Genomic DNA, 10,701 nt, shown 5'->3' with positions numbered 1-10,701 from the left:
TATGGCCGGACCGCTCCGTTGCCTGGTTATACGAGTATCCCTAAACTCCCTCCTGTTACCTGAAAGGAAGATGGTGAGCTGCAGGATGAGGGCAGCTTCACCCTGTAGTTCACTGGAGTCACGCCATTCAGTTACTATTACTACTACTACTACTACTACTACTATATTACTACTACTTACTACTACTACTACTACTCAGTTAACGCTTCAGTTTTGCAGAGGTGATTTCAATATGCCCTTCAGTTTATCATCTCCTGGAATATTATAATTATGCCAGGATACCAGGCACACATTTCACCCTGTCACCGTGGCCATACCACGTTGAGTACACCGCTTCCCGTCCGATCAGCGAAGTTAAGCAACGTTGGGTCTGGTTAGTACTTGGATGGGTGACCGCCTGGGAACACCAGATGCTGTTGGCATCCCCACGTGTCAAGTGGGGTTGGTGGAGGATTAGTGCCCCAACCCGTAAAACAATTAACTCTAAGCCCTTGGCCACCCCGTCTGGGATACATGGCGTCTGGCAATGAATGAATGATGAACCGTGGCCGAGGTGCTGGAGAGGGACGCCTTCACTCAGTGGCACCGATGTATCTTTGTGGTTCCAGTGCCCAGTTATAAGAACGTCCATTAGTTCCCCCCGTCCCCAAAATGAGATGGTGGATTGCAAGAGGAGGGGGGCTTCAGCCTATTGTCCACTAGATTGACATTTTATATTGATCCCGTGGCTACAACTATTATTCATACTGTCGTGACAAAAGCGTAGGCAGTGAGACCCCGGTGGTACCATGATCCTGCCCCGAAACCTTTCTATCCCCAAGTCCTTCAGGTTAGGTTAGGTTAGGCTAGATTAAGCTGGGTTAGGTTAAGTTAGGCTGTTCGGTTAGCAGGAATTAGACTGGCTTACTTAAGGTCTGATTGAGTTACGCTAGGTTAAAGCTTGGTTATAATAGGTTATTTTATATTTCAATTAGGTTAGGCTAGGGTAGGTTCTCAGTTTATCCTAGATTAGATGAGCTTAGATTAGATTAGATTAGGATAGCAGAGACGAAAGGACTGGGGACGGATTGCCTTTGGGGCCGAATCGACCTGAAATCACCCCCGCATCGTTGTGGTTCGCGTTACTCTGCTTTTAATGGCAGTGAATTTTAGGCTGGGTGTTGCAGCAATACCATTAAATGCTCCAGCTTGTCTCCTCACTCTCCCTCCTGCTCAGTATTTGCCAACATTATCGTTATAACCAGAAAATAAATATGTTGAGTAGGTGGCAGCAACGTGCATATTGTTAGCTCGTAAAGTTGTACTCGCTTGTGTAGAGAAGCCCAAATATCTCGTGTGTGTGTGTGTGTGTGTGTGTGTGTGTGTGTGTGTGTGTGTGAATATACTTCCACTATATTATAAAAACACAGTCTCCTCTTAAGTTCTATACTGAATGACAGACAAGCACGAAAAGCAACTTCTTCTGCCAGGTGAGAGGAAGATGCTAGATAACAGATGGTAATTTGATACAAGCAGATAGAGAAAAGAGACAGAAAAGAAAAACGTCCATCCTTTTCCAAACGCTTGGAGACAGAGAGCGGTAACTGAACAGACAAAAGTTTATATATTTTTTTCTACTGCAAAAACGCAAAGTACGTCCATAAATATCGATTTCTCCACCCTCCTAGACGCAAACTAGATACATACAGTACCTGCCCGATCCCACAATAACACTATGCAAAGATGAAATAAAGAAAGAATGGATAAGAAAGCAAAGAATAACTACCTAAAAATGCCGTCTCTACCTTGAATGTTGAGATGGATCTCGAAGGTGACATTATGCTTTTTGCCTTTCAAACAATTAACCTCTACAGTAAGCGTTCCTTTATCCATGTTAAGATATACACGGTAGTGTTGGAAGTATAGTCAGTGAATTAGAAACTAAGAGCCGATTTACTGAGAATATAATGCAGGAAATTTAAAAAAAATCAAATTATTGTCTGCATGGACTGACTAGCATATCATGCATACTCGTATAGTACTTCATATTTCCTGGATCACAATTTTAGCATTAGAAATACAACATACTTGTATACAAACGTTTTCCTCTGCGAGATCAGTAAATCTATAATACATGTAGGTACAATAATTCGATGTCGCGAGAAATGAGTGGTTGGTGTTGATGTGACCCAACCGGCTCTACCTTCACACGCATCCTCCTCTACCGTTAATTTGTCCTCGCTCTCGCTCGGACAACTTATTTCAGCCGAAATTCTCTTAAGAGTGTTAAGAAATATTCAGCTAAGGCTGTAAAAAATTATCCCTCATTATTTGGGGAGATCTCTGTATGCTAGTACAGAACAGGCTGGGGTGTAGAAAAGTAACCCTCACCATTTGGGGTGATCTCTGTGGGCTATTATCGCCATTTGGAGAGATCTATAACAGCATTAAGGTGTGAAATATTACTAGTATGTGTTAAAATTCGCACTGGACGAGCTCGGACACGTTCCACAGCTTCAGTATGGAAGTTTATTTCCTAGTATACCAAACATCAGCTACGTTATGCGTTCTAGTTTGCACAGTGAAGTTATAAATACTTGACTGCCGAGAGTATTTACCTCTGAGCAAACAAAAAGGATCATGTGTGATGAGTTAGAAAAGCAACGAAAATTAGCTTCTTGATGTCAACGTTCGCCGGCTAGGTCTATGCTCTCCAGCAACACACCCTCCACCTTCACCCTTACACCAGCACTGTTAGTCCAACACTACTACCACACCACACCACCACCACCATTACCCCCACCATATCATTATCACATCACAAGCATCTACATCAAATCACAGCACCAACATCACCGATCCACTACTACCACCACCACTACTTCATCGTCATCATCATTATATGATTATGCCACCAATACTACCACCATCACACCACTAAACCAACATCAGACCACCACCAACAGCACACCATCATTATCACTTCACCAGATTCCACGGGCTGACCCGAAAGTCTGGCGCAGCACACACTAGACATCTAATAGAATAGTTCTTTTACACGTCTAGACATAAGTGATTAATTGTTGGGAGTGTTTTTTTTTTTTTTTTTTTTTTTTTTTTAATGTGTCATATAACAAAGGGCAAAGGAAGTCAGAAATAAAAAAGATTCGAGTGGATTGAGCAGAAGCACTGTTTTCATCCCTCTAAGCTTTTTTTTTTTTTTTTTTATGCGAGGAAGAAGGAACCAAAGGCCATGATCCTGCAATAACAGTTCCTTCCAAGAGAAAAACAAAATACAATAGAGTGCCAAATTCAAGATTCGATCATTTCGAGATGCCTGGACACACTGCGTTTGAAAGACTGGAGATCATAGGCAGCAGGAAATACAGAGAGAGACAGTTCCAGAGTTGACCTGTTGCATAAATGAAGGACTGGGAGTAAGGATTAACTCTTGCATTAGAGAGTTGGACAGAAAAGGATGAGAGTTTGCTGCTAGACGGGTGCTACGCGCCCGTCATAGAGGTGGAGGAATGCATGCAGAGAGTTCAGAGGAGCAATGACAATTGAAGTAGCGATAGAAAAGATATAAAGATGCAACAGTGAGGCGAAGAGATAGAGGTTGAAGGGAATCAGTAAGAGGAGGAGAGTTAATGAGACGAAAAGCCTTTGACTCCACCCTATTGAAAAGAGCTGTATGTGGGGAGCCACCCCACACATGAGAGTTGTACTCCACACAGGGGCAGATAAAACCCCTGTATAGAACCAACAATTGTGCAGGAGTAAAGAAAGAACGGAGTCGGCTTAGCACACCCAATCTCTTGGAAGCAGATTATTCAAGAGATGTAATATGATCTTTCCAAGATAAGTCCCGAGTAAATGAAACCCCAGGCATGTTCAAGGATGATGCAGGATTAAGATGAATATTATTAAACATAAGTGGGTATACCTGTGGAAGATTTTGTCGGGTTGATAGGTGTAAGAACTGAGTTTTAGATGCATTAAAAACAATCAGATTATTTTTACCCCAGTCAGAGATACGAGCCAAGTCAGACATTAGGTGTGCCATAGCCTCATCCCTTGCCTTTTGAAGTAACTGCCGAGATGGGTGTTGTGAGAACCGAATGGAAAGGTGAAGGGTGGAGTCATCAGCGTATGAGTGGATAGGGTTAGATGTACAGCTTAGAAGGTCATTGATGAATAAAAGGAAGAGAGTTGGTGATAGGACAGAGCCCTGAGGAACACCACTGTTGATAGATCTAGGAGAAGAACGATGGTCCAGCGGCCATAGAACGACCAGAAAGGAAGCTAGCGATGAAGGCACAGATAGAAGGATAGAAACCTTAAGAAGGCAGTTTGGAAATTAAAGATTTATGCCAGATTCGATCGAAAGCCTTTGAGATGTCAAGTGCAATGGCAAAGCTTTCGCCAAAGTCCCGAAAGGAGGATGACCAGGAGTCTGAAAGGTAGGTGAGAAGATCGCCAGTGGAGCGTCCCTGACGGAACCCGTACTGACGATCAGAAAGAAGATTATGATAGGAAAGATGACTTAAAATTTTTCTATTGAGAATTGACTCGAAAACTTTTGAAATACAGGACGTTAAAGCAAATGGACGATAGTTGGAGGGTTGGGAATGGTCACCCTTCTTTGGGACTAGCTGAATGAGAGCAAACTTCCAGCAAGAAGGAAAGGTACAAGTTGACAGACAAAAGCGAAAGAGTTTGTCTAGGCAGGGTGTAAGCACAGAAGCACAGTTCTTGAGAACAACAGGAGGGACTCCATCAGGCCCATATGCCTTGTTAGTACTGAGGCCAGTGATGGCAGAAAATACATCAGCTGAAGAAATTTTAATATCGGCCATTAGGAAGTCAGAGGGGGGAAGTGATGGAGGAACAGCACCGGAATCATCTAAGGTGGAATAGGAGGAGAAAGTCTGTGTGAAGAGATCTGTTTTATCAGTAGAAGAAATAGCTACAGAACCATCAGAGTAGAAAAGAGGAGGGAAGGATGATGAGGTAAAGTTGTTAGAAAGGTTTTTGGCAAAATGTAGAAGGAGCGGGAAGAATTCGAGTTGGAGAGTTGAGAGCATTTAGAATGGATGAAATTATTTTTAGCAGAGCGAAGAACAGACTTAGCACGATTCCGGGCAGAAACGTAAAGATGATGTGATTCAGGGATGGGTTGGCTCCGGTACTTTTCGTAGGCCCTCTCCTTGTTGCGGACAGCATTAGAACAAGCGTGATTAAACCAAGGCTTTCTTGCATTAGTCAAAGGATATGAGAAACAAATGTATGCTTCCATGCCAGAGAGAATAACCTCTGTAATGTGCAAGGCACACTCAGATGGCTTCCTGCCATGGAAGCAATAATCATTCCAGGGAAAATCAAAGAAGTACTGCCTGAGGGCCTCCCAATCCGCGGCTCCAAAATGCCACAGACAACGTTTCCGTGGAAGGTCCACAGGTCATATCGGAGTGATAGGACAGGTTAAGGTGATAAGGTTGTGATCAGAGGAGCCCAACGGAGAGAAAAGATTAACAGTGTACGCAGAAGGATTAGTTGTAAGGAAGAGGTCAAGTATGTTGGAGCTCTGTCCAAGGCGGTCTGGGATACGGGTAGGGTGCTGTACAAGCTGCTCTAGGTCATTAAGGAGAGAAAAGATGTAGGCTTGTTCACCAGGTGGATCAGTGAAAGGAGAGGAGAGCCAAAGGTGATGGTGAACATTGAAATCTCCTCGAAGGAGAAATGGATAGAATGTGTTGCATCGTAGAAGTAAGATAGTCGAAGAATTTTTGATAGTCAGTAGAATTAGGGGATAAGTAAACAGCACAGATATATTTAGTCAAAGAATGACAGGAAAGCCGAAGCCTGAGTGTAGAGAATTCAGAAGAATCGAATTCAGGAACACGAGAGCAAGATAAGTCATTGCTTACATATACACAACAGCCACCTTTGGCTTTGAAATGAGTATAGACAAAGTAGGAGGATACAGAAAAGGGTTTGCTGTCAGTTGCCTCCGACAGCTGAGTCTCAGTTAGAAAAAGAAGGTGAGGTTTAGAGGAGGAGAGGTGGTGCTCAATAGAGCGAAAGTTAGAGGAAAGGCCGCGAATGTTGCAGAAGTGAAAAAGAAGAGAGTCAGAGAGTAGTTCCAGGCAGCTCAAGTCGTCACCGGGGGAGGGGCGGAAGGTGGCGGCATTTATGGTCCCCCCCCCCCCTGGGGACTCCGAGGCTGGGTGATGACATGCCATTATTTTTTGAATTTTGGAAAAGGAAGTGTAGTGTGTACTGTGCATGTAGTTTGGTGTAGATAGAGAAATTTGTGTTGGAGAGCATGCTGGCCTACTCTCTGTGTAACTGAGACACTGAAAAAGTTCAGCAAAGGGGGATAGTCAGGAACCAGTCCTGAGGGCTGATGAAACGGGAGCTCCAGCACTCCCTGTCATCAGCTTTCCATCCACCTCGGGAGTACTGCCCTGCTCGACTGGTGCTACAGTCTACTCCTTGAATTAAGCTGCAAAAGGACGAAAATCCTGGCCAAGTGAAAGTGAAAGAATTATAGTAAGAGAGGGGAAAGCCTAAGCACGGGATGGAAAAAGTCCACTAAGTAAAAGATTGAAAATATCATAGTTATTTATTGATCACATGATAGTGCCAACTCAAGCCACAAATCAGTTGGTAATTAGTTCATTAAAACTTAAAATGAATTTCTGAAGCTTATGGAGCGCTAATTAGTCATGCAGTTAAGGAATGATATATGATGATGATAATAGTGATGATGATGAAGATGATAATCAATCAATCATCATCATCATCATCACCACTAAGACTATCAAAATTGCCATCAAAATTGCCACCGCCACTGCCATCATCACACCCCTATAGCTGTTTCAAGTCGCCAGCCAACGAAGTTGCCTGCCTGTTAGCGCCAGGGTTTGAATCCTGGTGCGGGCAGCTGGAGTCACTTAACTCAGGTGTCCATCCACCCTTTGTGGGTTGGTAGGTAAAATGAGCACCTAGGGTAACACCTAGGGAAGGTAGCTGTGGTGACCTGGATGATGCACTGGTCTTGTATCCCAGGTTATTGAGTGAATAACACGCTACACGCTCAAAGGCCTATGTTACGGAGATGAACACAATGGCTTAGTGCCTCATGGCGTATGCTCCCATCTTTACCTTTACCTAGCCGTGTACAGCGAAATCTTTGTTGTGGGATGTTCCTATGTTCTGCAGCCACTCAATATTATTTAATCTAAAGGTATTAATATTATTCCTTCAGTATACGAGTATAAAGAATTAACTTGCACTTCTCGTCGCTTTTCCTTTCCTACCGCTACCTGCTTACCCTCCTACTTGATGTACATCCCTGCCTACCTCTTTACCTACTTGCCTACCTACCCTACTTCCCTGCCATTCTCTGCTTAACTACTCATCTGACTCCTTACCTACCTCCCTGCCTTACCTACATCTCTAGTTACCTCACTGCTGACCTCCCTACCTACTTGCCTACCTATCTACCTGCCTATAATCTACTCTCCATCTGCCTCTCTAGCTTCCTTCTCACTTACCTACCTACATGCATACATACATACCTCCTGGATACTGCCCTACTTACCTCTCTGCCTCTCTCCCTGCCTAGGTACTTACCTACGTATCTACCCACTCGACTCCCTATTTGCCTTCCTGCCTACCTACATATCTGTCTACCTCTTCTCCGATCTCCCTGTCTACCATCCTGCCTACCCACATCTCTGCCTACCTCTCTGCTAATCTCCCTCCCTACCTCCCTGCTTGCCTTCCTGGTTACGTGCATATCTACTTTTCTCTCTTGGACTAGGTGGCCGGAAGGGTCAGCCTAGGTGGAAAGGAAACCAATTTTACTGTTTATAGCAATGGTCCCTGTGCTTGCCCACGTAAGAAAATGGAAGTCATGATGGTGGGTGTGGTTACGGGGGCTACTAGAAAGGGTCCCCCAGATTGAGCTTGATTAGCTAGTAAAGTAACCTGATGAAACCTATTGGAAAATATTCGACGTAGTCCTAGGTATTATGAACGGCAACTGCCAGAACTTTTCAGTGGTGGGGTGTGCCCGCCAGACCTGAATAACCCCACCCCCAAAATTGAGCTACCTGATAAAACATACTGGAAAATGTGCAGCATAGTGCCAGGTATCATGAATGGCCACTGCCAAACTTTCTCAGCGGTGGGGTGTTCCTGCCAGACCCCTAAATGCCTCAGCCCAAATACTGAAGTAGATTAGATGGTGGAGTAACCTGAATTTTCTTTCTCAGGAGCACCGCATGGAAATGGACATGTATTGTCTATTCCTAGGCTTACTTTCGTAATTACAGCTAACTTAGATATATATATAAAGATTCTCTTAAAAACTATATGTTCTCTTAGTTCATGATCTCAGTAAGAACAAAAAAGAGGTTACATATTAAGCCAGTGCTGTCGGCACCACACAAAATGGACATGTATTATTTATTCCAAGGATTTCTTTCGCAGCGAGAGCTAACATAGAAAACTATCTAAAAACTATGTTCTCTGAGTTTATGATTTCAGTGAAGCACAAAAATAATGTTCCAATCTGTCAAGTTTTCTTTATCAGCAGTACCACATACACATGGACATTAACCATTTCTTGATGTTTCTTTTTCAATTGCACATCGCACAGAAAATACTCCTATAAGTTATCTAAACATTACTATGAGTGTATGGTCTTGGTGAAATCACAAAAAAATAGTAAAGTTAAACAAATCAGAGCTCTCTTTCTTAGCAGACGCATAAAAAAGTATTGTGTATACGGTTCCTTTTGAAGTTTTCTTTCTGATACGGAATACATGAAATAGGCCAATAGGTTATCTAAACATATCTTTTGAGAAGTGAAAGCACAAAAAAAGTAAAGTTGTAAAAGTAAATTGTAATTTTTCTTTTTCGGCAGCAACACATACTCATGGACACTTCTATACCACATCATTTGTTTCTATAAGGTTCCCATTCTCAGTAACACATCAAATAGGCCTACAAGTTAAATAAAAAGTAATGTCCTCTTGGTTTGTGGTCTAAGTTAAAGCACAAAAGTTCTGGCCATGTTTGATTTCTAGATTAGGTTTAGATATATTAAAGTTTTTAAGTATTATTCTATAAGGAGGACATTATCATAGGCCTAAATGGGGACTAAATAAGACAGTTTTTACATTTGTTTGGATATTAATGGTTAAAGCAAACTCAATGAAAGTGACAAGTGTTCATCATATTGTAGAGCCCATGAATGGCCAAAGCTCAGCCAGATGGTAGTCATTCAGTCAAAAGTAATAATCCCATCTTCCTCCTCTAAATCTGTATCTTTACGCCATGCTTCACCATCTGAATCGCTCACAAGTTCATCAATTCCTTCTCCTTCAAGCTCAGAGTCATTGTCATCTTCGATCTCCATATCCTCTGCATTGTTACTGCCATCAATAAAAAAACTGTCTGGTATGGCTGGCCCTTCAAACCAGGTTGGCTTCACCAGGTTGTCTTCTACAGACCATCAGTAATCAGTTGGTGACAAACCGTCTCCAGGAAATGGTGTCACGGCACATGTCCACAGTGCTGTAATATACTGTGTTAGTCGAATCTTCATCTCAAGGTTCTGAGAACAAAGTGGCAGCAAAGCACAATCTACATGTATGATGTTTGCCATGATTATGTGACCTTAGGATTGCTCTAAGCGTGACGACCTTTCCGAGGAGGGGACATCGTCTTGTGTGCAGGATTCATTTGACACCTCAATCGTCAACATCGATTCATAAATGTGGCCGCTAGAACGTGCGCAGACGGACAGGCCAACGGATGGACGGTCAGACAGAAATCTCTTCTCCTGCCTCCAACATGCTAAGGCAATTGAATTCCTCTTCCAGACTTTCGTTTATTACCAGCCGCGATAGTGAAGCTGGTATTGTTTTCAATTTGTCCGTGTGTGCGTCTGGTAGCATGATAACTTTGCAACCGCTCATGATATAATAACAAAATTTTACAGGTGTGCAGCAGCGAAAATAAATAAATCACGAGTTCGGATTTGGTGAAAGTAGGTCAAGGTCAATGTGTCTGTTACCATGGTAATTTCGCAACCGCTCAAGATATCATCACAAAATTTTACAGGTGTGTAGTAGGGACGAAAATCTCCTATGTGTATGAAATTGGTGAAAGTAGGTCAAGGTCATGGTCATATTCCGAGCTGCACTAGGTAAGTTTCTGTTTGCGGCTGGTGTGATTCCCCCCTTGGGAGAGCCTCTGGTTTTTCTTTTTTTCTTAGAGAAAGGGTGAGTAGGATTCATTACCATCATCATCATTATTATCATCGTCATCATCATCACATCATATCACCACCATCACCATCATCAACAACCTATTTCCCAAATATAAAAATGATGAATCACCTGAAGCCTAACTCAGTTTCCCGACATCTATTAATCCCTTGAGCCCGATGACATAATTCATAATCTTGCTGTTGAGGTACAGTTTAATTCAATCAAAGAGAGACCTTCGTAATGAAGAGGCATTGGAGACTATACCTTATCTATCTAGTCTGAAAAGCCTCTCCAAAGGTTAAAAAAAAAAAAAAAATCGCTTGGGAGTAGCAGGAGTAGAATTTTACTTTTAAGCATCAGAGTTCTTACCACACTCACAACGCAAGGCACCAAAACCGCAACCACAACCACAAACACAGCTATAACAACCACA

The 10,701-nt window shown here is 42.7% G+C and overlaps 1 non-coding gene across 1 annotated transcript; it reads left to right on the top strand.

The window, feature by feature from the left end:
• The first annotated feature begins 303 nt into the window (after positions 1-303).
• Positions 304-422, top strand: LOC145408559 (5S ribosomal RNA). The gene has a single exon (XR_013898951.1). It is a non-coding gene; the product is annotated as a 5S ribosomal RNA (ribosomal RNA).
• Positions 423-10,701: the final 10,279 nt, after the last annotated feature.

This window comes from Coenobita brevimanus, chromosome 77 (genome assembly GCF_032717465.1).
Source record: "Coenobita brevimanus isolate Jiangsu-jjx chromosome 77, ASM3271746v2, whole genome shotgun sequence".
NCBI lineage: Eukaryota > Metazoa > Arthropoda > Malacostraca > Decapoda > Coenobitidae > Coenobita > Coenobita brevimanus.
Note: the sequence above shows the minus strand (reverse complement) of the source record. Positions and strands in the feature narration are given on the sequence as shown.